This window comes from Schistocerca serialis, chromosome 4, assembly GCF_023864345.2.
Source record: "Schistocerca serialis cubense isolate TAMUIC-IGC-003099 chromosome 4, iqSchSeri2.2, whole genome shotgun sequence".
Lineage (NCBI taxonomy): Eukaryota > Metazoa > Arthropoda > Insecta > Orthoptera > Acrididae > Schistocerca > Schistocerca serialis.
In genome coordinates, this window is record NC_064641.1 from 173,919,781 (window position 1) to 173,947,637 (window position 27,857).

Genomic DNA, 27,857 nt, shown 5'->3' on the forward strand with positions numbered 1-27,857 from the left:
GTTAGCTTAGGAAAACAGGACTGTTTCTAAAATCGTTTGCTGCTAAAAGCCATCTCTGGGCAAGTATAGGACATAAATTGACGTCTGTGATGTCCGCACAGAAGGAGCGTCGAAAAGGTTGGCTTGCATACCATATAATCTGAATCGATCAGGGAATCCTTTTCAGCTACAGCTCTGGGTCAGCTGAAAACACAGGGTTTTGGGGTGTGGGAACAGACATTGACTGCTGTCGTGCCCCGAGGGAAAATTTGTTCAAACCCTAGTAAGAAGTTCTGTAATTGGCTCCCAATAATTATTTCTGTACGAGGAGCGAGTCTCCACGCATGTACAAGTCCAAAAATTTTGGCTGGATGTGGCTGGAAATCTATTATGTAGTGGGAGAGATTTTCTGCCTTCTTCCCACACCATATCATAACTGTGACGAAGTCTGTGAGAGCAGGAAATTCTCTGATTTACTTATAAAATTATTTTTTGTCGTATTTCATAAGGTCTGCTTCAGATGGGTGGCTTAATTCACACACTAGCACAACCAGCTAAGTTTCGTAAAGTCAGAACACCCTTGGCTCAGAGAGATCCAAGAGAACACTTGTTTTAGGAACGCCGCTGTTGAGAACGCACTTCGGTTTACACAGCTACAGGAGATATCCATAGAGAAAGATGTGTCCGAGCGTGCGAAAAGTAAAGAGGCCGTGCTGGACTCACAACCTATAGCCGCTACAGCAGCTGCCATCCATGTTCGCACACTTTAAGAGTGGTAAGCATGCACCGACGATGCAGCCACCAACGGGAGGGGAATGCAAAGCTGTTAATTTGCATCAGGTTTTTGTGCACATAATAATGGTTCAAATGGCTCTAAGCACTAGGGGACTTAACATCTGAGATCATCAGTCCCCTAGACTTAGAACTACCTAAACCTAACTAACCTAAGGACATCACACACATTCATGGCCGAACCAGGATTCGAACCTGCGACCGTAGCAGCAGCGAGGTTCCGGACTGAAGGTCCTAGAACCCCTCGGCCACAGCGGCCGCCTTTCGTGCGCATATTTAGTACTCATGGCTAGCTAGCTGCACGCATGATGGACTCATCATTGGTGTTCATTCTTGCTTTTTAGGGATCATTTTCAAATCACTAATCTTTCTGCATTCATTGGCTGCATCCACAATATAGTTTCATATTGTGCATTCATATGTCCACCCACATGTACCAAGGCTATAGCTCGTATTTGCAATTTCTTGTCCATGTATTGAACGTTTACTAACTTGATACAGAGGGTAGATTATTGTTTTGATTTCTTATGACAAAAAAGAAACACCGTCGGAACAGGCCTTAAAGGGCTAACGGTACCGACCGGCCGCCGTGTCATGCTCAGCTCTTAGGCGTCACCGGATGCGGAGGGGCAGTGATCAGCACACCGCCCTCCCTGTCGTTGTCAGTTCTTGTGACCGGTGCCGCTACTTCTCTGTCAAGTAGCTCTTCAATTTGGCTCACAAGGGCTGAGTGCACCCCTCTTGCCAACAGCACTCGGCACACCCGGACGGTGATCCATCCTAATACTGCCAAGCTTAACATCGGTGATCTGACGGCAAGATCGTTGGCTTATAATAGTAAACCAATTTGCTATAGTGACCTTCCGTAGTTTGATGGATCTCTTCCTTAATATATCCGTGCGAGGTGTGCTACCCTTACTTTCACGCTTAATTGGGCCAGCTCTAGTAATTTTCATCTAAAAAGACGTTATCCATTGCTTAACATCGTTTGTCTTAAATTTGCAGGATCTCGTGAGGAACTTCCCTTCCCTGAACTCATCAGCGATCGAATCTGTAGCACCTTAGGAATATGGCAAACAGCTCAATCGACACCTCACAATAATATAGGACCAAATGTTCTCTGTAGAATTTTCATGATAGGACAGTCTTGATCTCAGGTTTCTTAAAAATTTTTGAACAAGATGTATTCCAAAAATCTTCGTCTTTGGCATAAAGAAAGCACACCAAACAGCCAATCGTCATGTTCCTGTATTCTGAATGCAATACTCTGTCAATTTCGATATGTCTATTTCGATGTTTCTTATTTAGAAAATTTAATTTTGCCTTTCGGTTATCCTGATAATTCCACTTCATTGGCTACTTCTTGCAGTTCTTGTATGATTGAAGTACGTTATAATTTTATCAGTCCTCACCGTCAACTTTTCTAAAATTATGCACCTTTCGTATTTTTAGTTGAGATACTGTCTGTAAATCTGTTTCGTCTATTTACTCTAAATTCTATGATAAATTTACCACAACCCATACTTGCAATTTTACTCAGAATTCTACATAATGCAGTTACAACTTCACTCTTGTGTATGACGTACATGTGAAAATTTTATTCGATAAAGGGAAGGTTTCGTCAAAAATGCTCAGTCCGTGTATTTTTACTCATGACTGTGCCTTTAATTTTACTGTGTTTTATATCTCAGATAAGTTACATAATGTCTTGTTATCTCTATCCCCACTGTAAGTGAATAAGACTTTCAGGATCTGCTCAATGGAATGAACAGTCTATAGAATATGGATTGAGAGTAGCTCGAAGATAGACGAAAGTGATGAGAAGTAGCGGAAATGAGAAAAGTGAGAAAATTAACATCAAGATTGTTAATTACGAAGTAGGTGAAATTAAGGAATTCTGCTCCCTAAACAGCAAAATAGCCCATGATGGTGGAGCAAGAAGGACATATAAAGCAGACTAGCACTGGCAAAAAGGGCGTTCCTGTCCAAGAGAAGTATAGTAATATCAAACATAGAGCTTAATTTGAGGAAGAAATTTCTGAGATTGTACGCTTCGAGCATTGTGTGTTAGTGAAAGATGGACTTTGGGAAAACTGGAGCAGAACAGAATTGAAGTATTTAAGAGGTGGACTGATAAGTTACGCATGAGGAGGTACTCAGTGGACTCGGCAAAGAAAGGAATATAGGGATACACTGACAAGAAGAAGGGACAGGGTGGTAAAACATCTGTTGATATATCACGGGATAGCTTTCATGGTACTAGAGGAGGCTGCAGAGGGAAAAAACTGTAGAGGAAGACAGAGATTGGGATACATCCAGCAGACTGTAGCTTGCATGCGCTACCCCCAGATGAAGTGATTGGCGCAGGGGTCGAGTGCGTGACGGTCTGTATAAAACCAGTCAGAAGGCTGACAACTCAAGAAATAAATAAATAAAATTCACTTATCTGTATCTCTGTTCATAATTCAATTTTATCTTTGATGCTTATTCTGACTGTATTCATTCATTGCTGATTTCGCGTTATGTGAAATACTTGGAAGTTTTGCATACTTTGTTCGTATGACAATATCTAAAGACGATTATTAAAACATGTCATGTCCAAGGAATCAGCGATTAAGATCTTGTTCTTTATTGTTGAACTAGTAGAAATTCCTAACGTTCAGTAGGGTTCGTTGCTGAGACGGGGGCGAGATTAGAGTGGCCGCGAAACACAACCGTAAAACTCCCAGTCCGTAGTGAAATGCAAGCTGAGGGCGCTGTCACGGCTGGTAATAACAGCGACTGTGACCGGCGCCCTCTGATTGGCCCGGAAACGTGCTCTTCGCGCCGCCGATAACATTATTGTGTCTGCACTTCGCCACCATCGACGCCGCCACCGCCATTATTCAAACAGGTTGCGGAGGCGGCGTGGGAGGCGACGGCAGCTGCCGTCGGCTTCTGTTTGCGTCTCCGGCCTTCACGCGGCATAATACGCGACTCCGCCGCGCGCGGCGTTCTATTGTCGCTCCGGTGGCAGCCAATGTGTCACCTCGACAGTCCAACAGCCATACAAATGCTCTCTCCAGAAATTCATCTGCGTTTCAAAAAATAGTGCGAGATTCTTAAGAGACACTCGAGTATTTCACGATAGCCATTAATAAAGAAATTAAAGGTGTGCCAACGTTAGAAATATTAATGTGACGTAAAAATAGACTGCGCTACACAATTACAGAATCATTTTTTCGGATCCTCATAACTGTCTTCCACTGCGACGAATAAGTTCGAAATTTGGCTGGAAAGTGCCTACAACCTTCCTTTGTAATCGTGCGAAAGCGTGGCGCCCTGCGACCTTACCCTCAGGCTCGACGGCATTTCAAACTGTAAGGTTTCAACATATGCGATAAAAAAGGTGAGAGCTCAGAAGTTCATGTGAGATGTAAGGTGGGTTAATGATGTCATAAGGCACCAAATTTCACCACACTACTGCCCAATGCCACATTGGACGTGTCACACAATGGGAAGGTCGTCATACCCCCTCTTACGCACATTTAACTTGTTTTCTTAATGCCTCTGCGATGGAGTTCAGATCCGCGAGGCAGTTTTATTATGGGTGACCGAGGGAAACATTTCAGCCAGACTGCCACCTATAATCGACAAGAAAAGGCCTTAGTGGATGGCGAAAAGATTCTGAATAAGACCACACCTTCCCCCGGGCCGTTGATTCCCACACACTCTGCAGTCGAAAACGAATTCGCAGTATGATGCTCATCCTCTTGATACTCACAATTTTTTGATAACTGCAATTTTTGATCTCTTCTACTGGTTGGAACCACTAGGTACCGGTCAAAACCATTCGACGAAATCTGAACATGATCCGAAACAGCAAAGGATCATTATGGTTTTCCAGCCCTCTCGTTTTGCATCCTCCTGTAGCGTGATCGTTGATGGGTGCGACATTGACACATATGTGAATGGCATAGAGTCCCTCTTAGACCCCTCAGTTCGGCAAAATCCTCGGTGGTATCCGCCCACTTTTATTTAGCATTTTAGAAATGTACCTTAACAGAGAAAACCTGTGAATTAGTGAGAGTCGCCTACATATAGGCAACCACTTGACACGACTCTGAGGCCAGTTGGCTACCTGCAGGCACCTAGGAGTATTTAACATAGCTTCTCTGTATAGGCTGTCCAAATGGACAGGACTGTTCTAGTCCATATGACAATATTTAGTAAGCCATAGTAAAAAGGAAAAGTTGCAAAATACTTACTTTCTTATCTGTATAGATTACATGAGGATACGCTTGAATAGGCATGAAACTGGTCATGATTTTAATAAAATATTTCCATTGTGTTTCACAGTGTGGTATTTATTCCACCTACTACTGGTGATTTTCGGTTTTTCATTATTTTCAAACTGTCTTCAATTCTCTCAGTCCTATATAAACTATTCTTCGCAGTTATTCTTTATTATTTGCTTCTTTGATTTCGGATAGTATCATGGTTCTTTATAACCTGTCCACTTATAGATATGTGCACAAACTCATACAGAAATACTCATCCTAACATTACTTATAACACACTTGCAGCATATTTGTGCAATTGGCTTTGAATTTCAGTTGACAGCGAGGGATACCATCCACAATAATCGAACTGCAGCCGAAATCACACTAAGTGGGAGAAAAATTACAATTCAACTTAGTGTTTATCACTTAGTGTCCAAATTATTCGCTAGTGCATAACTGTTTGCATGTAAAAGAGTATGTGCTCGGTTTAAACTCAACTAACAGTCCTGAAATTTAATATTAAGAAGAGGTGCTCGTAGTAAATATAAGTAAGGCTAACACAATTTTTTTTTCTATTTTTACTCCATAAAGCAGTACAAGTCCCTAGTTAATGCTCTCATTAAATCACTTAAATCTTTAAAATTCACGAAATAAACCTGTGAGTATTTTGCAGTTATTACTGCAACTAATATCCAGCCTAGACTGTTTCTTCAAGATCTGAGCTGGCCATTTCATACCAATTCAAATTTTCAAATATTTCGCATAGTTAGCATCACGATATATATCAGTTCAGCATTACAATTTGCATATCCGTAACATTAGTATAAATCTAAAGGCATAGAAAAGTGCATAGCTTTATGTTGATTCATCTGAGGTTTTCTAGTAAGCTGTAAGTCGAACAGTTTGCGAATGAATTAAATGTAAAAATAAGTATGACACAAATTCCTTATAAAATTGTGAATAGTCACAAACAAACATTAATTTCAAACCACGTCATGATTCTTATGAAGTGTTACCGCCCCATTTCGCTGGAGCAAACAGTTCTTTGGGAAGTTTCATATAATTTTAATTACGTGCAGCTGTAATTGCATAAGGACAGTTGGATATAAAAAGTAATTAAAACACGGAAATCACGTACTCTAGAACTGGCACTAAGTGAATGTGTATGTTCTAGTACATGCAGCACTGTTTTATTAGCTGAACAGACTATAAACGACTTTACAATATTTGCTTTTCAAGATCGAGCTCTTTAATCTGACGTGTCGATCGTATTTATACGTATTTCATTGCAATTTTGTTATGTTTTATTTGTCCATTACTCTTTGACTTTCAGTTAAATCACTGCCGTAATTTACTAAAAATGTGTAGCTACATTTACATGATTGGGACTAAAAAATGTGTTGTTTAATATTAATATCAATCACGTATACATATTCTGTAATCTAACTCGTTCCACATAACTTCATAAAAGAATCGTTCAAATGTTCTATGGAATATGTAACTAACTCCATACAGATATAAAATGAGAATAGAATTGTTCAGCACGCTTTTCGCTTCTTAAAACGGGATATAACGCTCCTCTGTATCTTCTATGGTTACCTAATACTATTATACAGCACAAAAGGTCGGCTGCCCACGTCATTCGAACATAGGTAACGTTGGGTCACGTCGCTGTTCGAGACGAGCTTACCGTGTGGTGGGTATTGGTGCGGTCTCATTTAACATATGCCACGGCTCCCACGCCGCCCCCCCCCCCCCCCCTCCGACACACACTTCTTCCACTCTCACGCGAATATCCCACCTGTAACTTCACAATACTGATTACCAGTTTAACATTCCGTTTTTGTAGTGGCGGTCTAGCTTTCGATCATGTAGAACATTCGCTACTCGAAAGACTCGTGACAAATCATCTCTCGCAGCAGGAACATTCATGCCAACCCATATGTGGTATCTTTGGTCACTGTAACGCAACAAAGAATCTTAGTAAGTACGAACTTTAATAGAAAGCTGTTTTCCAAGTAGCTGTGCAAATTAATGCAATTCAAATACGACTGTCACGCCGCATTGTCTCCATTAGAGCGGCACTGACCTCTTGAGGCTCCACGGCTTGTTGCACGTCCCTTTAAAAGATTTATTGATAACTGCTTGCCCTCCATATTTCACAAATGACGTTGACGATCGAAATGGACACAGATATCGACAGCGGTATATAAGCTGTTGACAACTGATAGGCGATGGGAGAAGGGCCACCAAAGGACTATAGCTTCATCGAAATTTGAATCAAAGATCTTTAGGCAATGTGTAAACACTTGTTCAGAACCGTCAGTTATCTGAGGAATTCGCCCCATTCATGTCTGTGACAAGTAGCTGGGGGAACGAAACTTACCTTGTGAGTCCTGTGTAGCTTTCACTGGGGTGGTCGCCTTAGTGGAGTTATTCACTTGCACCTTCGGCTGATTTTCCCACTAACGCTGTGGAGGAGCGCGTAATCTGCAACAATAATCGTAAATAAAATATTAAATACACTACAAAAATAGCACTTTAGACATGAAGAACACATCGGGTATAAGTTCAGATATTTTTATAGGTGGTACCTTGATATGTGCAAACATCAGCGTGTCAGTTGTTTTTTCTCTGCGTCAGACAGTCTTCACAAACTTTACAACCTGATACTTTCTGCACGGTCGTACTAGCACCACTAAGTGGACTGCGCCTGCCAGTATACACTTACCATTTTGCATCCACACATCTGCCTTTAACACCTTCCCTGCTACACAGAGGAAAATAAAGATTAATGGCTTGCTCTTGCCACACATACTTTGAGGTACTACCCAGCCTAAAACCATCGGACATGTAATAGCTATAATTACTAGTCTACAAATGATATCGTTTAGTACACTACCCTGAGTCACCAATATAAATATCTGCATTATACTAGTTACAATCTGTATAAAAATGTTTGAGAACAATAATAACGTTTATTGGAATTTATTTATTTTTTCATGTTGAGAATTCTCGACAGCTGCTTTCAAACTGACATATGCATATATAACTGCATCATTCCCCTTTTATTTTTGTATTTGCTTAACGACTTGTAATTGGTCTGAAGCCAGTCTTGCTCATCTTCAGATGGGTCCTATTAACCTTTCATCCTCAACACACAGGTTGTTTTGAGAACACAATTGTTCTATTGGAGGTGGCATTCTTTAAGTTAAATCATATAGCAGTTTAATGTGCAACTCAGCATCTTTCACATTAAAAAAGTCAGTGTCGGTGGTGAAATGAGATATACGAGGGTTGTCCAGAAAGTAAGTTCCGATCGGTCGCTAAATGGTCACCACAGTGAAAACCCGATGAAGCTTTGCACATATGTGCTGGGTAGTGTCTCTAGTATGAGCGTCGATCGTATCAAGACGCTCTTTTCAGTTGTGAGCACACTGTGAGCGAGTAAAGGTGCCTAGAACAACGATGTCTCCCGCCAAGTAGGAGGGCCCGCTAAGGGGCTTCGCCTTAATGAATGCAGCCCACCTAACACAACTGCCACGCACTTCCTTCTTCATGGCAATTCTCAGCCGCACTCTGCAGGGACAGTGAAGACGCTCCTGCTGCCTTTTTGATGGGAAGTGTTCGATCACCCACAATACAGCCCTAATTGGCTCCTCCTGAGTATCATCTCTGTTCACATGAAACGCTGGATACGAAGACAACACTTGGGCGCAGGCTAAGCGCTATAGACTAGCGTAGAGAATTATCGGAAAGCACAAGCGGCTGCCTTCTATGACGAAAATGTTGGAAATTTGGTATAACGCTCCGATAAATGTCTAAGTCGGTGCGGCGACTATGTAGAGAAACATCTGGAAAGTGTACCTAACTCTTGCAAATAAAATGTTTCTGATTTGCACTGTGGTTTCCATTTAGTGACCGATCGGTACTTCCTTTCTAGACAACCCTCGTAGATAACAGAGAAAAATCCTGGGATCCTCCTGAGGATTGAACCCCAGAACCTGACGTTTCTGTTCTGCCACTCACAGATTTTTATGCATTAAGTAGAAAAACCGAACTGTTATAGTGGTGTATGATTACAGTTCGTTTATCCACGTAACAAGTCGTATTAAAACGTATTTCGGTCACAATGTTCACCTTTTATATCTCAAAGACGAAGGTAAATGATGAACACACTGGTAATTGCATAACAATCCCCAAGTAATTGCTGCCTTCTGTGTCTTGATTTCTAATAGGAAAAGGCAATCGTCAAGACAACACCAAGTCTGAAGATGGTGTAACCGGATACCTATGAGTCTGACTTATTTGAAAACGGTTAATGAATGGTAAACAGATATAAATACCAAGATTTGGTTTCTTTTTATTTACGGTTTCATATGTACAGAAATCTTCACGGGCACTCAAATGGAGATGCTAGTGCCTGACGGGATATTTGCGTGTCGTACCTCGGCGGCATCGCCAGGTGCTCGTGATGGGCTGAGCTCCCTTGAGAGAGCTGCTGTCCATTTATGTCTGCCAAGGGAGGGGACCAGAGGTCAGGTATAAAGGGTGACCGGCTCCCTTAACAGCTGAGTTCATTGGGGCCACCTGACGATAACAACGAAGTGCTGTACGTGGACGAAATAGCGTCCCAGGCAGACTCTAGCATCCCTCTGAATGTCCGTGAAAACCCAAGTCAATATCAGCGCAGGAGAAATATAAAAAAGTTATATTTGCGGTTCACCAGAATTTTTTTTTTTTTCGGAAACAGAAATTGCCATGTTATGACACAGTGATGCAAAGGGTTTCAATGAAAGAGCTGCAGTTTAGTGTTGCGTTCGAGAACGAACTCGAACGAAGTGGTGTGCACAATTTTCACGGAGTGCTGAAACAAGAAAGGAGTTTCATGCTTCGTTAGCTCAAACGGTATTGCGTGCTGTACTGTGTTTTAGTACAGTATTAGTTATCTAGAACAGTACGTAGAGATAGTTCATAACATGCCGTTTCCGAAAGTGCGCTTGGTCTACATGCAACATAGATGGCCTAATCAACGACATAGCTTCCTGTTGTTTGGTGGTTCAAAATTCTAGTGTCACACTACGAATCTAAAGGTCAGGTGACTGACCCTAATTCCATATTTTAAATTTTGTGATTGCTTGACGTTACTTTCATCTCTTAATGTCCTATGCTCACGTGAAAATAACCCTACCATGGTACGGCCTCTCATATCCGAGGAAGGTAACCCATTTAACAGTGCCAGGTTAGTAAAACAGTGTCCAAATCATCGTTTCACTTTCGTGTTTGCTCTACTGTGCTTCAGTTTCAAGTAACGCTTAACTGATAAATTCAAACCTACATTCTGAATACGGGTAGCCTGCCTCTGTAAATATAATGAATGAAGAGTTCCGTTTTTTGTTGTTATTTTCATCTCTCCAGTACGGGTGGTCGGGTTGGAGTGCGAGCAGTCTCAGTGCTGATCCTCAAGGTACATGAAACTTGAAGGATTAATTTAAAATATTTAATGAGGTTAAAGATGAACAATTAAGTAAATATGAAACCTATTGACGAATTTGGTAATGTTCATGATTTGATGGTTGTGAAATGCAAGTGAGTGAGCAACTCTCCTGGCAACTGAAAATGAGTGGATAAGTGAGTACGTAGGAAATGGAATAATACGAGTAGTAGGAGACAGGTACGGCTTTTACGATAGGGTCTGAATGCGAGTCGATGTGAGTGTTAGACGTGAAACGGTAAAGAGAGGGGTACGTAACACAGACTTACTTTATGAAGAGGAGAGGAAACCTCGGGCTGTAACTGACAGGAAGGACAGATTTGTTACTATATAAGTATTATTATTATTATTAAGGACTTTTATTATGGTTGTTAAAATTATCCTATAATAGTAATACTATAGGATTAGAGCAGGGAGTTGACTGGAATTACGTGATGGATGAGGACAGGATACTGATCGTGTAAAGTTGAAGAGGAGGAGGTACGTAGTGCTATAATCACAGGTTAGTTGATAATTGCGGATACAGTGGGAGTTCGCTGATCAAATTTACAGGACGTATATGATTTCTACACTAGTTCTAGACGTTAGAGGTGGGGCGGGAACTCAATTTTCTGAGGGTGGAAGCGTCTAGTGGAAGGTAGGCGGATGCGGGTTGAGAGGCGGAGAGTATAACGTTCAGAGACTTGTAACTCTTTTACAAAGTGTGGGAGGAACAAAAATGTGAACAATATTTCTCTACCTTTTTTATTGTTATTATTATTATTATTGTTATTATTGTATTCGCTACTTTATCCCCTTCAGGTGAGGGGCGTGTAATTTCCAATTTTGCTAAACAAAAATGAAATTAATATGTTATTAGCATTAAACTTCAATGAAATCATGTTAGGATACTGATGTGAGCTCTTTATATTCTGCAGAGATGATGGGGGACTTCTGGTGGTAGGCTACGTGAAATACAACTATGGGAATTACAAGTATGTTGAAGCTGAACGAGTATATGGGAGGGTGAGGCTATAGGATTGGTGCTAGGAGAAGGAAAGAGAGGGCTCAGTTCCATATTTTACATCAGGGCCAGGGTGTGTGTTACGACCAGAATGGCAGAACGTGAATATGATTTTATGGTCTGGGAGTGGGCCAGATCTTAAGCTGGGAAAGGAAGCAGGGGAGACCAGATATAGATACAAGGTGTGGCGTGTCGACGGAGGCGCGGCAGCAGGACAGGGTGGCAGATAAAATAAGGTCTTGAGACTAGAATTCACAGGAAATATTGAACACGATTAGATTTTTCTGGATTCTTTGAGATCGTGGGTGTCCTTAATGAATTGTTAAAGGGTAGGTTAGTGAGATGGTAGTCACGTAAACAAAGCTAGAAGAAGAGCATGTTTTCCCGAAATTTGGACGCTTCTGCGAATTCCAGATAGTAGAAGCTTTATTTTATACTGAGTTTTCTTCTGGGTGGTTTGTAAGAGACGACTTGCAGTTCGCTGCTCATCGTGTATGTCGAAGGGGGTTCCAAGTAACGGTTAGAAGATATTTATAAAGCAATGCAGCTCTCTTAGGGCACCAGCGTAATACTATCGTTTAATGCAGCAGTGTTTCGTGACTTCCAGAAACCCAAACCGGATGAAATTTTAGCACCAGATTTAAAGAATATGCGATTTAAGGCTTTCTCGGCGTATTTCAGCTATGAAATATTCATGGGTTATCAGCCGAGTGGCGTCGTCTTCTAGTCGCATCTTCAGGCTTGAAGATGATGGATACGCAATCCATTGAAACGTTTCGACTAAAAGACGACGCCACTCGGCTGATAACCCATGAAGATTTCATACATTATAGGACACACTAGAAACAGTAATAATAATCTTTCAATATTCTATTTACATCTGAAAACTCAAGGCCGAGAAAATCGAAAGCACGTTGGAAATATTACACAAAATACCGAAAGGACTTAGTATGAACATTCTCAAAGAACTGGAAATTTACGTTCATATAAGGAAGTATCCACACGAAATTCTAAATGAAGACACAGTTTTTAAACATAAATAATAGTTTGCAGCCATCACATTCAAGTACACGAAGCTCTTCTTAGAGCAGTTCACAAGGCGGAAGTGGCAAGGCGACGTAATGTGGTGAGAGGTACCGTCGACAGATGGTTTGTTCGCTACGGGTGCCGCGAGAAAGACCACCTAAATTGTGGTCCTTCTCCGCGATTGGCTGCTGCGTTCGGTAGTTGTGCGCCAAAATGACAATCTTCTGTTATTAGTATTAGACAATCTAAACAGATTATTTACTTGCTTTTCATATTTAAAGCATTTCTCAATAGCATACTGCCATTCCATTATTTCACAAGTATTAATAACCAGCAGAATAATAAAAAACTGCTAAACGAAAAGGCAGACGAAGCACTTGGTGATCTTCGGATAGCACCTAACTTGGATGGCGGGCGAATTGGCTCGGCTGTAAGATCAGAGCTTGTTCGGCAGTGTCAGAGGACAAACATGTTGCCTGCGACGGTCAGAGTTAGTTAAGACTTTATTTGCAATGTATGGCTATTTGGACATATAGTTGAGCACAGTGTGATACTAATTACGGAAGCATGCAGTTCATTAATTTGTTGAAGAATATAAATCATTTGCGACTCTAAAAACGAAAGTAATTGCGCCAATAAAAAGCGAGTGGCATCTCGTATGTCCAAACTGATTGGAAATTTAATCATTTCTGAAATAAAAGTTCCTCGCAAAGAGTTTCTTACAGCCTCAAGATTACGGTTTCACGACCTACGTGCTGTTTTCTGCGCAGGGGACAACAACTTTAGAAGACGGCAGGTTGGTGAACACATGTTAGAACTTATGCATTCCACTCAGGTCACTGGAAGCAATAGGCACCTCGCGTGTACAGCAGTCTTAGCACAAAAGAGATCAGTGACACGTCATCTGTGCTAACACAGAGGAGGTATGAAGGAGAGAAATAGTTATCGATGGAAAGGATTTATCATACGCACGTATATATCACCCAACCTCCCCCTCTCACTCTCTCTCTTTTTCAACTTATCGTACTATCTTGAAAACCTTACTGACTTAATTGAATAAGAAAAGAAATAGTCTTATGGTAAACAAAATTTACACTGGCCATAGACAATACGTGATGACTGGGTGTTGCGTGATGTCCTTAGGTTAGTTAGGTTTAAGTAGTTCTAAGTTCTAGGGGACTGATGACCATAGCTGTTAAGTCCCATAGTGCTCAGAGCCATTTGAACCATAGATAAAATTTAAAGGAAAATAAGAAAAACGAAATGTAACATTATCTCTGGTAAGCTTTAATTACGTCGTAAACATACAGCAGCGTAGTAAGGAACTGTCAAAAACGTATTTTTACGTGCCGCAACTACAAAAGTAATATTCTTGAGCCGTGCACGGCCCGTGTTCATGCCATTTGTTGTTTGTCATCTTTTATTACGGTACTACCACCTCGTTTTCTTATTCCATTTACTAGCGTCACTAACTTCCTGCCTTACTTGCCCGTGAGTGGCAGCAGCAGCGTGTATCGATAAGTACACTGTCGTACCATTTCTGGAGCAACCGATAGTATTTCCGGGTCGTCGTGTGTCTGGCAGTCAGTTTTGGACAGACCAGCAGCGCAGTCGGGGGGCGGCAACAGGTAAGTCGGGGACGGAGCGCCGCTGAGGCGCCGACAACCAGTGCTCGCCGACCGCTGGCGACACGCATGAACTGTCCGACGGAGGGAGATTGGAGCGGGACGACCGTTGTTTGGTCGTTCGGTTGGTCGTATCATCGGCCGACGTATATTTGGTCCTTTCACCGTTTCCGGGCCCGGGCAGTCGGTCGGTTGGTGTGGAGCATCAAGGAAGTCTCCGTCGCGTATACTCTGGCCGGGGCCGCTGGCGGCGTGCACGTGGGGTTGGAGTGTGAGGTGCTGCTTGCGAGTGCTACGAAATTTATCGCCCACCGATCTTGGACATGAAAGTTGAGTCCACACTTAACCTACTATCCAGTCTCAACTGTTTGCATTTCTTCGTTTGATCCTTGTTGTCGCTTCTGGACATTCCCGCGAGCAACAACGTGTGTGTATTCAAGTAGGCTAAGAATCCAGCCGTCTTACTGTGGGGTTTAGCTTAACTTAATTTATTCCCTATTATTGAAGTTAACCAGCGGTATCTTCTGCCTTGTGGCCGTTGACGTTCCGGTTACCTGCGCTGGTCATTGACGTAATGTTCGGCAGTGTATTTTCCTTGTCGTGTTGTTGCTGTCCAGCGCTGGGTACAGTTCGACAGCTGAGGTGTTGGTCGTTGTGGGCGCCAATATTCTGTGTGTAGTTGTAGTGAAATCTTGTGGTCGTTTTGCTGGTTGCGTGGAGCGGAACTGATTTTGTTGATTGGTCGGTCGGCTGTCTGTCGGTTGGGTTGCTTTCAGATTAATAAGTCGTTGTACAGGCTGCCTTTCTCACCTAAATGGGCGTTAGTGTTATAATCTCAGGCCGACCCTTGGAAACTTCTGAGCGCGGTTCCTTGTGTGTTACATAGTAATTTCCCTGTTTGTGTTTTATTTATTTGGTTGATGTGTGGCCTTCAGCCGAGTATGAATATCTCTTAAATTAATGTTCTTGTCTTGCCCTTAAGGCATGATGTTGTTATTCTTTACAGGGGTCTTCAGCCAAATTTTATATGAAAGGTTTAAAATAAGGCCGTCTACCTTCTGATTGTAACTCTTCTTATTGCTTAATATGCGGCCTCCAGCCAAGTTCCATTAAAACTAAATTGCTAAGGCCTTCAGCCTGTTTAGATTGAAGATTTAGAAAATATTTTTAGGTGAAACCTTCAGAAGAACGTTGTATTTCAATTTCTTGCTTAGGCCTTGTGTCTTGGATTTTGAGTGTGGCCTTCAGCCGATCTAAAGTTTATCAAAGGAGGTCGATTTAAGTATTGAGTGTTTTGCATCCTTGTTGTAATATTGTGTGTTGATGAATAAAGTTTGTATGTTGAGTGCAACTGACAGCAACTTATTTTGGCCTCTTTCCACAACCTAATCCGCTCTGTCCTGCTAGCCCAGGCATTTCAGTTCTTACAAAGATATTGGTTCAAATGGCTCTGAGCACTATGGGACTTAGCCGGCCGAAGTGGCCATGCGGTTAAAGGCGCTGCAGTCTGGAACCGCAAGACCGCTACGGTCGTAGGTTCGAATCCTGCCTCGGGCATGGATGTTTGTGATGTCCTTAGGTTAGTTAGGTTTAAGTAGTTCTAAGTTCTAGGGGACTAATGACCTCAGCAGTTGAGTCCCATAGTGCTCAGAGCCATTTTGAGCCACTATGGGACTTAACTACTGAGGTCATCAGTCCCCTATAACTTAGAACTACTTAAACCTAACTAACCTAAGGACATCACACACATCCATGCCCGAGGCAGGATTCGAACCTGCGACCGTAGCGGTCACGCGGTTCCAAGCTGACGCGCTTAGAACCACACGGCCACACCGGCCGGCTTACAAAGGTATGGCAGAAAAAAATTTACTATAGGTACAATATGGTTGTCATTTCCAACTAGACGTAAGTAGCAATGTAATTGTAAACATAAAACAAACACAATTCATATAGAGATAATAGGGTTTTGTAGATAAAAGAATGGGAAATAATACGGAATATGGGAATCCTGAATAAAACCAACCTTCTTTCAGAAAAAATGCCGTGCTGCATTACTTATTGAACGCCCCTGGCAAATGTGTTGATCCGACCAGTAGGATTCGGCCAGACGAGGTTCACACGTATTCTGTGGGCATGCGCCCATCACATTCCACCCGGCTTCCCCGCATTCCGCGGCGGCCGTCCTCGATTCTCCGGGTCGCCGGCGGCCCCTCTCGGCGACATCTGGCCTGGTTAACACGTCTCTGCCGCATTCGCGCCGCCTTGCGGTGCGGTACCGGCTTCATGAATATTCAGCGGCCGTGCCAGGGGCTACGAGCCGCGGCCCGACACCCGACCTCCCGGGAAGACACGTCTGTTTTCCTGAGCCGACGCGGCGAGTGGTCTTTCTGATCCTGCAGTACGTCCCACCAAAGGTGGCTACGGCGTGTCGCTAAATCGCTCGGCAGTGTTCTGGAGTGAAATTCTGTGACGATTCCCTAAGTATTTGCTGTATGCGATGTTTCACGTTTATCAGGAATCGGAACACGTCTCGTTTCTCAGCTTTAAAGGGGATCACATATTTCAGCACTTCGTTTCTTGTGTTTTCGAATACGGGATAAAATTGGCCGCGTCTGAGTGGGAATGCTAGACCATTAGCCAATCAAGGTGGTTGTGGAAGGACATACACTACTGGCCATTAAAATTGCTACACCAAGAAGAAATGCAGATGATAAACGGGTATTCATTGGACAAATATATTATACTATGACTGACATGTGATTACACTTTAACGCAATTTGGGTGCATAGCTCCTGAGAAATCAGTACCCAGAACAACCACCTACGGCCGTAATAACGGCCTTGATACGCCTGGGCATTCAGTCAAATTGAGCTTTGATGGCATGTACGGGTACAGCTGCCCATGCAGCTTCAACACAATACCACAGTTCATCAAGAGTAGTGACTGGCGTATTGTGACGACCCAGTTGCTCGGCCACCATTGACCAGACATTTTCAATTGGTGAGAGATCTGGAGAATGTGCTGGCCAGGGCAGCAGTCGAACATTTTCTGTATCCCGAAAGGCCCGTACAGGACCTACAACATGCGGTCGTGCATTATCCTGCTGCAATGTAAGGTTTCGCAAAAATCGAATGAAGGGTAGATCCATGGGTCGTAACACATTTGAAATGTAACGTCCACTGATCAAAGTGCCGTCATTGCGAGCAAATGGTGATCGACAGGTGTAACCAATGGCCCCCCCATACTATCACGCCGGGTGTTACGCCAGTATGGCGATGACGAATACACGCTTCCAATGTGCGTTCACCGCGATGTCGACAAACACGGATGCGACCATCATGATGCTGTAAACAGAACCTGGATTCATCCGAAATATTGACGTTTTGCCATTCGTACACCCAGGTTCGTCGTTGAGTACACCATCGCAGGCGCTCCTGTCTGTGATGCAGCGTCAAGTGTAACCGCAGCCATGGTCTCCGAGCTGATAGTCCATGCTGCTGCAAACGTCGTCGAACTGTTCGTGCAGATGGTTGTTGTCTTGCAAACGTCCCCATCTGTGGACTCAGGGATCGAGACGTAGCTGCACGATCCGTTACAGCCATGCGGATAAGATGCCTGTCATCTCGACTGCTAGTGATACGAGGCCGTTGGGATCCAGCACGACGTTCCATATTCTAACAGTCATTGGATCTCCACCAACGCGAGCAGCAATGTCGCGATACGATAAACCGCAATCGCGATAGGCTACAATCCGACATTTATCAAAGTCGGAAACGTGATGGTGCGTATTTCTCCTCCTTACACGAGGCATCACAACAATGTTTCACCAGGCAACGCCGGTCAAGTGCTGTTCGTGTATGAGAAATCGGTTCGAAAATTTCCTCATGTCATCACGTTGTAGGTGTCGCCACCGGCGCCAACCTTGTGTGAATGCTCTGAAAAGCTAATCATTTGCATATCACAGCATCTTCTTCCTGTCGGTTAAATTTCGCGTCTGTAGTAATTCATCTTCGTGGTGTAGCAATTTTAATGGCCAGTAGTGTACTTTACGAGTCTACCAAGGTGATTATAATTGGAAATTCACTGTAAATATTTATTAGAAATGAAAAAATAAGTACTTTATTTAATGTATGAATTTATACAGTAGCCATACTGTTCAAAATAGTGCTTGTCCATCTTAGACTGGCGACCATAATTTTACTAGCCATAATATTTTGTGGACCTCCACTTAAACATTGCAGACTCGTCCTCATCTGAAGTATATTTGTAGTTGCTTACGATTCTATTTTTTTTAGATAAGTCCAATTGCTTTGAAAAATCAAACGTGTTTTCTGTGAAAAATCTTTAAGAATAGTGACAACATTCACAAAACGATTTAATTTTACCTTCAGTTTCCCAAATTAGCTTAGCTCCAAAATACATATGAAAAACTGTAAAGGAGTGTTGCGAACTTCAGTTTGTACATCACCACAATCAGTTAATGTAATAGCCATCCACCTGCAATAGAGGTTTACCGTCGCTACTAGTGAAAGCATACAAATCTTCGGCCGTTGTGGCCGAGCCATTCTAGGCGCTTCAGTCCGCAACCGCGCTACTGCTATGGTCGCAGGTTCGAATCCTGCCTCGGGCATGGTTGTGTGTGATGTCCTTAGGTTAGTTAGGTTTAAGTAGTTCTATGTCTAGGGAACTGACGACCTCAGATGTTAAGTCCCATATTGCTCAGAGCCATTTGAATTCTTCTTCCAGAAAAGATACAAACGCTTGTCTAACACTCATCAGCAACAGCAAACGTCGAAGCACATAAATGGAAGAGCTTTTCATTCAACGTCAGAGAGTTTCCCAGTTGAGCAGCAATAAAAGACTCGTAGGGAGCTACAATGCGATTACAGAAGCGGGATAACCACAACGTAAGGGATCATCAGCATATTCCCACGTATTTGACAAGATTCACGTTCAGAAAGCAACTGAAACGTTACTAATGGCTAGATTACAGGGAAATGCACGGTATTATTCATCAGCAGATTACATCAGTGACGTGCCAGATGCGGTCCGCATTTTGAAGGAGAGTAGTTGGGGTGAAATCCTTTCAAACGCTTCAAAGGGGGCTTGAGAATGTCATTGTTCCCCTCAAGAAGTAGCCCTTTGTCTTTCTAAACACTCAGGGCAAATATCCAAGGCCACTCAGAATCCAGGTGCTTCTAAAAATTTGCAGAGCTGCCCCACCGGAGTTCTGCCGACTCAAGTTCCATTTTTGAGAGTGCTCTCGCATAAAATGAGCTTTTACTTAAAAAGAAAACTTCGCTCAGTTTTCAGGGAAATTCTAGCAGAACAATGAGCACCATTGTAACGGGAATCTTTCGCTACTACACTGGCAACCATGAGGAATGAAGCTGTCGGAGCAGTTAGTTTTCTCTTTCTTTTTTTCAATTTGTCTTTCACATTTTTCCATTCAGTACGAATTTCATGGTCTGTGATGTGAACAAATGTAAGAAAATACAATGACACACATTGTGAAGTATCATCATCGCAATCAATCTTTCATTAAAAGGGGATATCATTCGTTCTAAGTTATTTTTGCTTTCTTGTATAGGAGATAGAAAATTAATGTGCTTTGCAAACATTCCCAGACTAAGGATCTTACATGTGGCGTATCTATAACATGTGTGAATTATCGCGTGAATTAGGAGAATACCAGTAAAACCCCTAGTTTTTAAAGAATCGAGTTCCCATGTACAAAACAGATTCAAGCGTCACAATATAAATGATTTAATGCGTTAAATATTTGACTTTAAGCATGTAAGCGAGGAAAAGTATTTTGGAAGTCGCTACGTTCTCTCATTATGAAACCCTGGATGATTGTGGTCTCAGTAATTTGCGCTCAATTTCAAGCAAAAGCTAGGTTCTCAAACATCTCTATATTTAAGTCATATTTCCTGAGCTATGTGTCCTACAGTGACATATTTTTGAGGTGCATTCAGTGATGTATGTAGACTCTGTCTGCAAAGTTAATAGGGTTATTAGAAAAGAAATAATAAAATTACAAGTTCATGCGTAATATTAAGTTTTACTGAGGCCAACCTAAGGAAAAGCTATTTTTTACTCATCTAGAAGTAATAAATTAAAAGTCCGGCTTTGACGATGAAGCTTTATGCACGCCATTTTAAGCAAAAGCTCGTTTTTCATGCATTTAAATGTTCATGTGTCGCATAGTGATATAATTTTGCAGATACATTCAGTGGTGTATGCGGGTGCTCTCTGCAAACTGTGTTGCGAATAGTGTCGGTAGTAGAGAAGTAATCAGTTAAAACGTCATACGTGACACTTAGGTTTCACTGCATGAAGAGCGAAAATGTAGTAAGCGATAATTTTTTTTTCCTTTGATCCATTTGTAGCAGGTGTCAGGGAGAAAAAGTTTAGTAAATGCTTCTAATTACAAGTAAAGTTTAGTAGAAATCGCCAAGTTCATTCATTCCCAGATAATGGAAGATTTAATTCTGGATAAATGCTCGCCGTCAATTACGCTACTTGAGATAAACGCAACAGTTTCTAATTGTAATACGCGTGTTGTTGTGTTAAACTTTTCACGTGAGATTACACCTCTTAATTAGAAGATTATGATAGGATTTTAAACTTTTAAATTTGTTCAGTAATTACAAGAAATATTGAAAATCAAATTTTTGTACCTCCTGGAAGCTGACAGATAGTGAAGATGCTGTAGTCGAACTGACAACCGAATTGCTACCAGCGAGAAGAGAGAGTTCTTATAAGCACAGCAGCTTTGCAGGGTTTCAGTCGACATCTAGATGCAGTTCGAGTAAGTAGCCCTGTAAATATTTGATGACTTTTTTTAGAATTCAACATTAATGTTAACAACGCGCACGAATAATCAGGTTTTATTTTCCTCAAATTAGTAAACACGATTTTCTGGTATACCAGCTTCTAATTAGCATAAGCTGCATGCTGCCACGTAATAGTAACAAGGGAAACTCCCGATCGCTCACCCTGCCCCCCCCCCCCCCCCTCTCAGATTTAGTGGTAAAATGGGCAGTGGATAGCCCGTCAGATACTGAACACAGATCAAAAATGAAAACAGGAAGACAGTCTACTGAACTGTGGAAAGGAATCAAAATAGACACAGTGAACGGTCAAAGCACAAGATGTGTAACATCGAGAGATCTGCAAAGACTACGCCGTTGTGGTTGTATGTTCACGGTGATGGACTGCAACGCTGGATATCTTTGTTCAAATTTCCCTTGCGCCCCAATTTTTTTCACGATATGATGAACATTTCGGCCAGTCACTGACGTTTCTGTTCTCCTTCTGTAGTCTTGGCGGTTGTCATACTGTACATTAATAATAGAATATGAGTTTTGTGGTAAGAATATATAACCGTACTGAGAGCAGGAGAAATGCCGCATAGGCTTCTCACAAAAATGAAAACAGCAAATAAATGGGTGTGAACTGTTACAACGAAGGAACTCGACAGTCAAAACTCCAAAAAAGGAATGCAAGAGTCATAACATGTAGTACTTGTGTAGAACAAATAGGATGTATCTACGTCTGGAGGTCCCTTCCTTACACCTCGTTGTTGCAAACGGACCTTACAGCGCGACACAGACACAAATTTCAGTACAGCGAACAGACATGTCAATGACTGGACGGACAGTTCAGAATTTGTGATAAAAAAGTGTAGAGGCACAAAGATTTAAACACGGGTCTCTCCCTTCGGAGTTCAACACCATGCCCACTGAACCACGACGCCATGGCTGTTCAGTTTCACGCTATGTTGCACATCTTGAGGTTGGGCCTTTCACTGTTTCGATTTTGCTCCACTGGGCCATCTTACTAGTATACCTGAGGGGGTGTGGCGATGAGGATTATCCCTTCTAAGTTACATATTTCAGAGTCATGGCATCAAAGGACGGATTTTCTGCATGCAGAGGGAAAACAGAAGAGGAAGTGAATTTAACTGAAGTTAAAATTTTCTGGGTTATTAGGCCGCGTGATATTTCTACTAAAATGAGTGACGTTCCGACCCCTCTGCTGGGATCTTCCCCAGAATCTTATGGTGTCCTCTACTGCTAGAACAGTAGCGGACACTATAAGATCCTGAGGAAGATCCCAGTAGAGGGGTTAAAATGTTGATCATTTTAGTAGAAATATGACGAGGCCTAATAACCCAGAAGATTTTAACTTCTGTGACAACGGCCAGGAAAGACTGCAGAATTACATGAAGTGAATTTAACCCGCTGCTCAAATGAGCAGTGTACCAGAGAGTGAGGAACCATTGTGAAGTCCCCTAGGTCACGATTCCAGCCAGCAAAGACACAGCGGCATGTTTCCAATCCACGTGTAATGCGCAGGAGTCCCATAAAAATATGGAAACACCACGAGAAATGCTTAGTTGAACATAAATGAAGATGGCAGCGAAGCCTGAAGGTTGCGCTGTTGTATTTGACTATCAAAGCTACCAGTGTAATATCCTCAATACGTTTCAAGTGTCAATCGTGGTCAGAAGAGTGTTCTGTGTGGTTTAGAGTGCGTCATGTATCAGTTAAGTGACCCCGAACGTGGGCAAATACATGGAGCTCGTGTGGCGGGTGCCTCCGTAACCGAGGTAGCCGAAGTGTTTGGTGCTTCTGGAGGCGCCGTATCGAAGATGTATACCACTTACAGGTAAAGCAGAAAAACATCATCCCGTAAGTCATAACGAACACGAATGCGTGCATTCAGTGATCCTGAAAGACGAGCATTGTAGAGGACTGAGACGAAAAGTAAGAGGACAACTGCAACAGCCATTGCAGATCTGAATGTCGCACTCGCGAATCCGGTTAGCACCACAATAACACGCAGGGAGTTCCATAAGCAGGGAATTGCAGGGTGAGCTGTATTCCAAAAACCACTCATCAGTGCTGCAAATGCCCGTAACAGGAGAACCCAGTGCCGAAGCAATAAAACCTGCGCTATGCAGTAATGGAAGAAAGTAATTTTGTTGGATGTCTTGTTCACCCTGTTTCCGACTTCTGGTCAACTTTATGTCCCAAGAGTGAAACGTGGCGAGGCCTCTGTGATGATTCTGGCAGCCATATCGTGGCATTCGATGGGCCCCATAGTTGCTCTGCAACGTCACATTACTGCCGAGGATAATGTGACCATTGTGACTGATGAGGTCCATACCATGATGCAATGTTCGTTCCTCAATGGTGATGCTGTGTTCCAAGACCGCTGTCCACACAGCTCGACCGTCCAGGACTGGTTTTACAAGACGTAGTCAGAAGTAATGTCCAGTTTGGTGCGAAATGGAAACAACTGTGAAAATCCGATATAACTTTGCACAAATGTGTTCGGCGGTGTCTTTAGTGTGCCTGTCGATCGCTTCACGTCGCTCTTTTCAGGCCAGGGCTCAAAGTGATCAATTAGAAAATCCTAAGACAGTGTCTCCCGCCAAGTCTGTGGATCTGGTGAGAGAGATTTCACCTGAAGATATGCAGCACACATAACATAAATGTCACGCGTTTCTTTCTTCAAGACACGTTTCAGCAGAATCCTGCAGGGGCAATGAAGACGCTCCTACAGCGTTTTCGATGGGAAGTGTTTGATCACCCACAATACAGCCCTTAATTGGCTCCTTCAATATTCACCTCTGCTCACGTGAACCGATGGCTACGAAAACATCATTTTGGCACAAACAACGAAAGGCAGACCAGCGAAGAGAATTGCGGGAAAGCACAGGCGACTGAATTCTGTGACGAGTATACTAGAAAGTTTGTACAACGCTACGACAAATGTCTAAGTCGGAGCGGCAGCTATTTAGAGAGGTAGCTGGAAGGTGTGGCTAACTGTTGCGAATAAAAAGATTTTGATTTTCACTGTGGTATCCATTTCGCGACCGATCGGGCCTTTCTTTCTGAACAGCCCTCTTATCAGCACAAGGATCAACGGTCGCATCTCCCCTCACCACCACGATCGCCAGTTCTCATTATTATCGAGCCATTGTGGCCTGGCCTACTTTGGAGAGAAGAGTGCATGATCACTATTCCACTCTTGAAAGACATCATGTTTACGCCAGTGACTGTTAAACTTTTTACTTCCACTATTGCAATTTCGGCCTTAGGCCATTAGCAAGTGCAGATGTTTTGGCTTTAAGCCATGTCTGCTTTATACAAGCTGACACATTTATATGTCGTTGTCATTTGCTGTTATATACATAACGCTGCTAAGTAATGACAACGACGTATAAATGTGTCAGCTTGTATAAAGTAGACATGGCTTAAAGGCAAAACATCTGCACTCGATAATGGCCTAAGGCTGAAATTCCAATAGCGGAAATAAACAGTTTAACAGTCACTGGCGTAAACATGATAACTTTCATGAAATTTCACATGACTGTGAATCCCAGTTATCAAAAGCTATTCCACTCCATCATCAATACCTAAACTTCCACTATACAAGGATCTATACAAGGGCGATGTAATTGAGGACAATACTATGGAAATGGAAGAGGATGTAGATGAAGATGAAATGGGAGATACGATACTGCATGAAGAGTTTCACAGAGCACTGAAAGACCAGATTCGAAACAAGGCCCCGAGAGTAGATAACATTCCATTAGAACTACTGACGGCCTTGGGGAGAGCCAGTCCTGACAAAACTCTACCACCTGATGAGCAAGATGTATGAGACAGGCGAAATACCCTCAGACTTCAAGAAGAATATAATAATTCCAATCCCAAAGAAAGCAGATGTTGACAGATGTGAAAATTACCGAACTATCAGTTTAATAAGTCACAGCTACAAAATACTAAAGCGAATTCTTTACAGACGAATGGAAAGATCAGTTTGGATTCCGTAGAAATGTTGGAACATGTGAGGCAATACTGACCTTACGCCTTATCTTAGAAGAAAGATTAAGGAAAGGCAAACCTACGTTTCTAGCATTTATAGACTAAGAGAAAGCTTTTGTCACTGTTGATTGGAATACTACCTTTCAAATTCTGAAGGTGGCAGGGGTAAAATACAGGGAGCGAAAGGCTATTTACAATTTGTACAGAAACCAGATGGCAGTTATAAGAGTCGAGGGGTGTGAAAGGGAAGCAGTGGTTGGGAAGGGAGTGAGACAGGGTTGTAGCCTATCCACGATGTTATTCAATCTGTTTATTGAGCAAGCAGTAAAGGAAACAAAAGAAAAATTCGGAGTAGGTATTAAAATCCATGGAGAAGAAATAAAAGCTTTGAGGTTCGCCGATGACATTGTAATTCTGTCAGAGACAGCAAAGGACTTGGAAGAGCAGTTGAACGGAATGGACAGTGTCTTGAAAGGAGGATATAAGATGAACATCAACAAAAGCAAAACGAGGATAATGGAATGCAGTCAAATTAAATCGGGTGATGCTGAGGGGATTAGATTAGGAAATGAGACACTTAAAGTAGTAAAGGAGTTTTGCTATTTGGGGAGCAAAATAACTGATGATGGTCGAAGCAGAGAGGATATAAAATGTAGATTGTAAATCATGTAACTAATGAGGAGGTATTGAATAAAATTGGGGAGAAGAGGAGTTTGTGGCACAACTTGACTAGAAGAAGGGATCGGTTGATAGGACACATTCTGAGGTATCAAGGGATCACCAATTTAGTATTGGAGGGCAGCGTGGAGGGTAAAAATCGTAGAGGGAGACCAAGAGATGAATACACTAAGCAGATTCAGAAGGATGTAGGTTGCAGTAAGTACTGGCAGATGAAGAAGCTTGCACAGGATAGAGTAGCATGGAAAGCTGTATCAAACCAGTCTCAGGACTGAGGACCACAACAACAACAACCACTATTTCGAAGGAAGAATGTTATAAGGTTCCCTTGAAAAGCATACAGGGCCTGTATTTATCCATTCCGAATGTAATGGAAGGTGTTTTCAACCCCACCGTATTTCCTATACACGTTAGGTAGGGTATAATGTTGTGTTTTTGTTGTGCCCATATTTGTTGTTCATCCGCTATAGGTAATGACAGCAGTAGCTAAATTTCTATCTACTACACCAAGTACTCAAGAAAAATAGGCTGTAGACCTTTACTTCTTGTCGTCTTATTGTAAAAATGGAAATGAGCGTATGGCACTGTTGGCTGGTAGGCCCCATCTGGGGAAGTTGGACCACCGAGTGCAAATCTTATTCCAGTAGCCGGCCGGAGTGGCCGAGCAGTTCTAGGCGCTACAGTCTGGAACCGCGTGACCGCTTCGGTCGCAGGTTCGATTCCTGCCTCGGGCATGGATGGGTGTGATATCCTTAGGTTAGTTAGGTTTAAGTAGTTCTAAGTTCTAGGGGACTGATGACCTTAGAAGTTAGGTCCCATACTGCTCAGAGCCATTTGAACCATTTTATTCCAGTCGACGCCACACTGGGCAACTTGTGTGACGATGATGAGGATGAAATGATGACGAGGACAATATAACACCCACTCCACGAGCGGAGAAAATCCCGAACCCATCGGGGATCGAACTTGAGCCCGGTGCATGGGAGGCAAGCACGTAACCACCCAGATAAGTAGGCTGACGATTTATTTGAGAGGCACAGTAACACAATTACAGTATAACGGTTGTACTTATTTTTTAGTTCTCTTCATGCACGTTTGTCGTTCTGAGTGTCCCAGTTTACATTGTTCTTTACAAGGTCCGAGTTCTCTAATCATGTGTGCAGATATTCATAATCAAACGAATTCATCTAGTTTGCGTACCATTCATATTTCTTTTTTATTAGATGTGGTATTCTCATACATAAAGTTAACATAGTAATTATTATTGAAAAGTCACACAAAAACTAACATTGCTGGACGCAGTGCAAACTAACTCATTGCAGGTGGAACAGAGACTGATTTTCACAACATTTGAAATTGTGAGTTAAACAGAGAATGACTGTGTCTTACTGAGACTCTTCGTGGCACTGTGACTGTTTAAAGGTTGATCTATGAAGGTTTTCACAAAATATCGGTATACAACGAAACTATATTTTCAGCAGAAACACAAAATGTAGGAAATACAAGTAATAGGAATCTCATGTGACAATGAAATTACTCGTACAACAGCTTATCCTAAAATGTGTATTCTTAAAATGCTATTAATGTGAGGGTCTATAATCTGCGTCGTATTTTTAGGTGCATACCTACCGAGAAATCTCCAGAAACCTAATTTTTTATATTTTTTTAAATGTTTCACTAGCATGTTTTCATAGTAAAATTACACATTTTTGGGTACGAAAACAATACATCTACATCTACATCTACATCCATACTCCGCATGCCACCTTACGGTGTGTGATGGAGAGTACCTTGAGTACCTCTATTTGTTCCCCCTTCTATTCCAGTCTCGTATTGTTCGTGGAAAGAAGGATTGTCGGTATGCCTCTGTGTGGGCTCTAATCTCTCTGATTTTATCCTCATGTTCTCTTCGCGAGATATACGTAGGAGGGAGCAATATACTGCTTGACTCCTCGTGAAGGTATGTTCTCGAAACTTCAACAAAACCCCGTACCGAGCTACTGAGCGTCTCTCCTGCAGAGTCTTCCATTGGAGTTATCTATCATTTCCGTAACACTTTCGCGATTACTAAATAATCCTGTAACGAAGCGCGCTGCTCTCCGTTGGATCTTCTCGATCTCTTCTATCAACCCTATCTGGTAGGGATCCCACACT

The 27,857-nt window shown here is 42.3% G+C and overlaps 1 long non-coding RNA gene across 1 annotated transcript in view; it reads right to left on the reverse strand.

Annotated features, from left to right (window-relative positions):
- Positions 1 to 27,857, reverse strand: part of LOC126473143 (uncharacterized) — a 1,059,929-nt gene that overhangs the window by 725,700 nt on the left and 306,372 nt on the right. Inside the window, exon 2 of the long non-coding RNA XR_007586417.1 lies at positions 7,420 to 7,523. This is a non-coding gene — a long non-coding RNA (uncharacterized LOC126473143). The remainder of the gene's footprint in view (positions 1 to 7,419; positions 7,524 to 27,857) is intronic.